This window comes from Pseudophryne corroboree, chromosome 6, assembly GCF_028390025.1.
Source record: "Pseudophryne corroboree isolate aPseCor3 chromosome 6, aPseCor3.hap2, whole genome shotgun sequence".
In the NCBI taxonomy this organism is placed as follows: domain Eukaryota; kingdom Metazoa; phylum Chordata; class Amphibia; order Anura; family Myobatrachidae; genus Pseudophryne; species Pseudophryne corroboree.
In genome coordinates this window covers 593,559,333-593,566,816 of record NC_086449.1, presented here as the reverse complement: position 1 = coordinate 593,566,816, position 7,484 = coordinate 593,559,333, and the positions used below count along the sequence as shown (strand labels likewise).

The following is a 7,484-nucleotide window of genomic DNA, read 5'->3' as shown; positions in this document are numbered from 1 at the left end:
TCTAATAGATAACATAGTTATTCTAATGAAAAAATTATAAATAAAGTTATTTCATTAAATAAAGGTTCTTTCTCTTCAATCTAAAGCATATAATAAATGTTTTTCTAAAACACATCAATTAAGTAATCAACAAGTTAAAATAGGAAGTGATGCAATAGGCTGAGAAGCTTAAATAGGGAGACTGTGAGCTCAGTTTTCATTCCATTATTGGATCCCTATGGGTGCAGACCTATAAGACTACTGTGGGTAAGCAATTATGGCCACTTTCTGGTTTTACTTGATTTCAGTTTGGGCAAAAATTAGATAATAAGCACTATATTTATTCTTAATAGGAAAACAAAAGGGAACTGTTTATATCCAGTCCATAAGAGGATCCTTTTGTGATTTACAGCTTTATTTGCGGGTATTTATTTATTTTATTTCTTTGTATAAAAACTTTTTTCAGTCTTAATCAATTGAGGTTAGAAAAAATAAAATATTATCCTGTTTTTGTTAAGAATTTTAATCCAATGAAGCAAGATAAATAAATAATATTTCTACATTTGAGAGAAGAGTACATTTTACTAGTAAGTATTGTAAAATTTCTATATAGAAAAATATAGTATTGGAAAAGTTAAATTTAAACCCTAAAAATGCATATATATATTTTTATGTAGGGTGACCTATAATAAGGAACCCCACGAAATGTCGTCATAATTTGGGAATTCCATTCCTCAAGTTTTCTATATCTATAAACAACTTATAGTAAGTATACTAAAATAAATATATTTAAAATAAGGGAATATACAAAAAATTGGGTTATATTTAAACTTGGTCTCTTTTTCAACATAGGCACAATACTCTGCTCAATTAAAAGCCCTTATCTTTCATGAATGATACAGCTCTTGCAAAATAGCAGAGAACTGTTATTTAGAAGTAAGTACTAGTATACTGATTGGTCTATAAATTATGGAGTGATTCAGCAGACATTATTATAATATGACGTATGTGATGTTATAAATTAGTAGAATCCAAATATTGTGTAAGAACGTATGTGATTAGTTTCTTATAATCATAAAATTATTATTGTCATATATATATAATATCAAGTGGTCCAAACACTGATATTACGATCACAATCCGATATGCATATTCCTCTTTTTATCAATGTTCCTTGTTATTTATACACATTTTTTATATTTTCTTGTTTACACCCTGAAGAACACCCCTGAAGAAGTCACTATGTGATGAAACACGTTGGTTGAAAGCTCTTTTATTTCATTTCATTTTATTATATCTTATACGAATAATGCTGAAATATTCAATTGTATGTTCATTGTAAATGAAATGTTCATCATTGATTTAATTTAATGTAAATGTGAATTAAATTATATTGCTCTTATAATAAAAAGACATATGTGTTTTAAATATGGGTGTTTGCATGTGTAAGGTCATCCTCTCTTTATGAATCATCTGTTAAACTCAATCTAACTATATTAGTCTACAAAATAAGTGCGCTCCACAGATATATCTTTTTTATATTTATATATATATATATATATATATACTATTTCGTTACGGCGGCACTCCACGAGGACTTTTACTCAAACAGAAATGAAGAGACAAACGCCCCTGTCCAGTGTTAACGTTTCAGTCTTATTGACTTTAGTCCAGAGCCGGCCATACTAAGTATAGGCAAACTAGGTAATTGCCTAGGGCATTTGATATGCCTAGGGGCATCAGCAGCTTCTGCTGATTAAAATGATATGCGGCATGCCTATATTTTGTATGTAGCATTTCATATGCAGATACAGCCACAGTCTCACACAGTATATAGGTATGCCGCATATCAGTTTAATCATCAGAAGCTGCTTGTGCATCCTAGCCACATAGTAATGCAAATAAGATGCATTTTCATAAAAAAAGGTGCCCGACGTTAGCATTGAGGCAAGATTTATGAGGACACAACTGTATCCAAGTAGAGGCAGAGGTCACAGTGTTAGCGGCAGTATGAGTGCTGTGTGCAGGTGGGTTGGTTGTGCAGTAGTGTTCGGAATATATGTAAGGAGCATTATGTATGTCATGTAAAAATGCGTTAATAATATGCAACATATGTGTAAAGGGCCACTATGTGTGTCATTATGTGTATAAAGGCATTAATAATGTGCGGCATATGTGTAACAGAGTACTACTGTATGTGTGTCATTATGTGTATAGGGGCACTAATAATGTGCAGCAAATGTGTAGGGGGCACTATGTGTGTCATTATGTGTATAAGGGCATTAATAATGTGCGGCATATGTGTAAGAGACATTATGTGTAAAAGGGCATTAATAAAGGTTGTCATAATGAAAAAGGTGCATTATGTTTATAAGGACATTAATGTGTCTCATATGTGTAAGCGGCATTACTGTGTGGAATTGTGTATAAATGCATTACTAATGTGTGGCATTATGTGTATAATGTGCTCTACTATGTGGCGTTGCGTATAGAAAGGGCACTACTGTGTCATCTAATGTGAATAAAGAGCAATAGGGTGTGGTGTAATGTGAATAAGGAGCAATTCAGTGTGATGTAATGTGAATAAGGGGCTCTACTGTGAGGAGTAACGTATATAAGGTAAAGTGATACTACTGTGGGATGTAATATGAATTATGGACACTATCACATGATAAAATGTGAATAAAGTTGCAGTACTGTGTGGCATAATTGGAATTGGGGTTACTATTGTGTGGCCATGCCCCTTGCCAGCAAAAACATGCCCCTTTCTGGGCTGTGCGCCAAATGTGCGAACTGTTCCTATTTCAAATATAAGGGGTGATGGTGATGAGAAAGAGGTGCAAGGTCAGAGGTGGAACCAGCGGTGGTGCTAGGGGGCACCAGCCAAAATCTTGCCTAGGGCATCATATTAGTTAGGGCCTGCTCTGCTTTCATCAGGACAAAGTGTGCATTACTCAAAACATACTTTTATACCTTGCCACTCACATCCCTGCGTCTCCAGGTGCGGCAATCAGGCGAATCTGGATGACGTAGCCAGCCATGTGTGTGGCCCGCTCCCTGTCCCGATCTGGTGCCAGTACCCTCTCACTGTCTCCGGCCTAGCCGCTCGCTGGGTCCGGATGACGTCATCCCGCACACGTCTGTTACGCTCCTGAATCCGTCCCAGCGCCGGTTACCTTGGAAACATGAACACAAAACATATTAGTCACCATAAGTGAATACAAAAAAATTATACATAGAAAGGACCAACTTAAGTCTATAGAAGTATAAGGGTACAGGAGATCACGGGGGTACAGACCGCGGGACGTCGCGGATGCAGAGTGGCCATGTCCCCTCTCCGGCGGTGAGCAGTCCCCTTCCCTGGCTGACCGGCGCACTCCTGTCGGGACTGAGAGATATAGAAGACGTGCCTTGCCTGTGAAGCGATCCTCCGCTGTTTCAGCCGCTGGTTAGTGCCTACCGTCCCCGGCTCGCAGGTAGCCCCTGCCGCTGCCTGGCTCACTGCAGGGTGCACAGCTGCGGAGCCCGGGTTGCTGGCGGGTCCGTGACCGGCGCTCCACACCCCTCCTGCCCACTTACTGTTTCCTGCGGCCATCTTGTGCTCCTTGAAGCTGCCACTAGCTGTAGATACCTGCTGCACCTGGGAGCCATCAGCTGGGAGGTGGTGAGTACTAGAGGGCAGACATCGCTCTCCTGGTGCTTTCCCCCTTCCTCCCTGTACTGCATATTGATTGCTGGACCCTCTCCTATAAAGTGGGCTTAATACTGATGGTCCCTCCGGTTTTGATGCTGTTCAGGACCCCTCTGCTCCCTGCTGGGGTGCAGCTCTGCCAGCGTTAACTACCCTTCCCATTCATAGCACCACTGCTTTACCGTGGCACCCGTGGATCAACTGTTGCCTCTACTGTGTCGTCTCCTGTATCTCATGCTGACACTATAGTACTCTGCTGGTTTAATTTCAGTGATCTCCTATTGGCCCTTGTCCCTGGTGACCTATAGGGCTGTAACAACTCCTCTCCCCATGTGAATACCTTTATGATGCCCGGGGACCTGGGTCCCATCCTGTGTTTCATTTACAGTCAATCTGATTTACAGCAGCCTGTTTAATTGGTGTATTTCTCTACGTTCTCTGTTACTCAACCCCTTCAAGTGTTATAGGCCCGCTCTCTTGGTCTCTCCATATATTTCTCCATCCTCACTATCTCTAAAGTTAAACGGGCGCCCCAAGCCCCTTCAGCTCTCTTCTTCGCCCCTAAAAACAAACCTACTCCACCGTCTCCCAAACCTAGCTCCTTATCCAGATCACCTCTGCTGCGGAAGTTGAAATTGACCCACAGATACAGGCGGTCATGACTAATCTTCTAGAGGGAGTAAAAACAGCCTTTGCGCAAGAACTTTCTAAGGCTGTCAACGACTTTAAATCAGAACTATCTTCCCTTGGCGCCAGGACGGATACCCTGGAATCCAAGACACACAGTCTCTACCGTTCCCAGATTACCCTTGACAAAGAACTCTCGCGACTGCACAGTGAGGTCGAATCCCTTAAAGAGAAAGTAGAGGATGCAGAGAATCGCTCTCGCTGACATAATCTGAGGATACGCAATGTGGCCGAAATGATTTCTACTTCTGAAATACAGTCCTTTCTTGGTGGTATTTTTCAACACATTCTCCTTGACCTGTCTCCTACTGATTATCTGATGGACAGAGCCCACTGGGCCCTTAGAGCGAAACCCTCGTCTGCTCAGCCTCCTCGTGACATCATTGTCCGGCTGCACTATTATCGTACTAAGGAACGATTACTTCAAGCCACCAGAGATACCCAGGTCATTACTTTCCAAGATATGGATCTCCAGCTATTTCAGGACCTGGCCCCCTCCACTATCCAGAAGCGTAGGGACCTCCAACCTATTACTCGCCTCCTACGTCAACACAATATCAGATACCGTTGGGGTTTCCCTTTCCAACTTCAAGTAATCGCTGCCAACTCCTCATATTCTGTGAAGTCCATAGCCCAAGGCCAGGATCTCCTGGCGAAACTGGATTTGCTGCCTGAGTCTTTGTCTCTGCCCCCTGTTTCACCCAAGCCCCAGCGGTCCCGCCCCCCTGATGCGGAATGGTCCACTGTCATGAGACGTCAGGATCGTGGACGCGATGCTGCTCCTCCATGAGATTGTTGATTCCAGACCTCGTACCTCTGCTTATGGGACACTCCCATCTGCGCCCTCCCACTGGACATTGTCCTGGATGACCGCGGGCTTCTGGCCATGAAGCTAAATTTTTTGATTGTTCTATGTTTCTTCTAGTCCCGTCCATGCCTTCCTGAACTTTAAATCCTTTTTTCAATATCTCAACTCCCAGTGGAGATTTTTGTTGTCGTTATATATAACTGTGTTGACATGTTTGCTCACCAAATATGCTGTTTTTTATCTTTCTCTTCTGCTGCTGTTCTTACTAGGACCCCAGGTCTCTGTTTGGGGTGTCTCATCCCCCACCTTTCTATGTCCCGCCCCCCATGCATCCTGTACTTACTGTACATTATTTTCTATATTGTTCTTATTGCATTGAACCCACAAGGGTTCCTAGGTTTAAGGGTTTACGCCCAATTGGGCTTCTTCCTCCTTTCCTCTGTTTTTTCCTTTTTTGTGGCTACTTTCCTTCTTTATCTCCTTTTGCTTCTTTTTGTCCTATGTCTAGTAGATTTACTCAGTGTTTTTGCCCTTTCACTTTCCCATCTGCTTTTCTTTTGTAGCGACTATATCCTTGCCACCATGACCCTTAAGTTACTGTCCATCAATGTCAATGGTCTTAACTCCCTGCACAAACGCATAATTACCCTGGAGGCCTGCCGGAGGGAGAAGGCGGATATAGTGTTTTTACAGGAGACTCACCTCACGGAAACACACACTCAATTGCAGGGGAAGCAATTCTCTCAAACTTTTTTTGCTTCCGCGTACTGCAAGAAACGAGGCGTTGCAATACTAATTCATACTAGGACTCCTTTCTTGCACTCTGCTACCTGTTCTGACCCAGATGGTCGATTTCTTATTGTGTCCGGCTCGCTTCGGTCTCAGACTGTCACTCTTGTTTCAGTATACGCACCGAATCAGGCTCAGGGCCTTTTTTTCTCTAGGCTGTTGAAGTGCATTGAGCGACATGCGCAGGGGCATCTCATTATAGCGGGGGGATTTAATGTTGTCCTTAACCTGAGCCTTGATAGGTCCTCACCCTCCTCGCTTAAACGGTTGCCTCCTCTCTCCAAAGACGAAGTAACTTTATCCTCCTTACTTAAGCAATATAATCTTTATGACTCTTGGCGTCTTAAAAATTCAACAGCCCATGACTGTACTCATTACTCCCCACCGCATAATATATATTCCCGTATTGACATGATTTTTTTCTCCCACTCACTAACCCCCCCCCCCCCCCCGACTACTCAAGCCGGCATTACCCCCCTTTCCGGGACTGATCACGCAGGAGTCTTTACCCTCCTCGAACTCCTCAGACAGTATACCCGACCCCGTAGGTGGCGTCTTGATGACTCACTTTTGTTGTATCCGACTACCTTCTCTACAATTAAACAGGCTATCTCTGATTATTTTCTGATGAATTCTACCCCAGATGTATCTCCTGGTGTCATTTGGGAGGCCCATAAGGCTACCATTCGCGGCCTTCTTATTAGCTCCGCTTCTGCTATGCGTAGACGTGCTATCAAAGAAGTAACCTCTTTAGAGCTTCGGCTTGCTTCTCTTCTTGATAGTCATAAAAGCAACCCCACTCCAACCCTGTTGACCGAAATTACGTCCGTCAAAGGCCAACTTAACACCCTTCTCTCTAAAAGGGCTGCTGTCACTCTTCAGAAACTCCAACAGCGTTTTTACGATAAGGCCGCTAAAGCTGATTCTATGCTGGCCAGAAAGCTCAGGAAAAAACGCTCCCTTAACTTAATTGAGAAGATTCGGTCTCCCTGTACTGACTCCACCACTTACGACCCGTTCAAAATTGTCCACGAATTTAGAGCATTCTATTCCTTTTTGTACAACCTCCCTGTTGCCAGTGCTGCACATCCCCCTCAGTTTTGACAGCTTGGACTCTTACTTGGCTTCCTCTCCCCTTCCTAAACTATCCCCAGATCAACTTTCCTACTTTAATAGTAGTATTTCACAAGACAAAATTCGGGCTGCCATTAAATCCCTTAAAAACTTTTCTGCCCCTGGCCCAGACGGTTTCTCGGCTCAATATTTTAAAAAATACATTGACGTCCTTACTCCCCACCTGGCAGAATTTTTTAATAAGGTATTGGATGGGGCATCCTTTGACTGCGCTACAACCATGGCTAATGTAACTGTAATTCCGAAACCCGGGAAGGACCTTTCACTTTGTTCTAACTATAGACCAATTTCCATTCTCAACGTTGATCTAAAATTATATGCTAAAATCTTAGCTAATAGACTGAATCCCCTTCTACCCATTTTGATTCACCCCGACCAAGTGGGATTAATCCCGGG

General features: G+C 42.7%; 1 long non-coding RNA gene across 1 annotated transcript; it reads left to right on the top strand.

Moving 5' to 3' along the window:
- The first annotated feature begins 331 nt into the window (after positions 1-331).
- On the top strand, positions 332-879 carry LOC134935480 (uncharacterized). The gene is made up of 4 exons (XR_010180173.1): positions 332-403; positions 498-566; positions 657-744; positions 832-879. It is a non-coding gene; the product is annotated as an uncharacterized LOC134935480 (long non-coding RNA).
- The last annotated feature ends 6,605 nt before the right edge of the window (positions 880-7,484 follow it).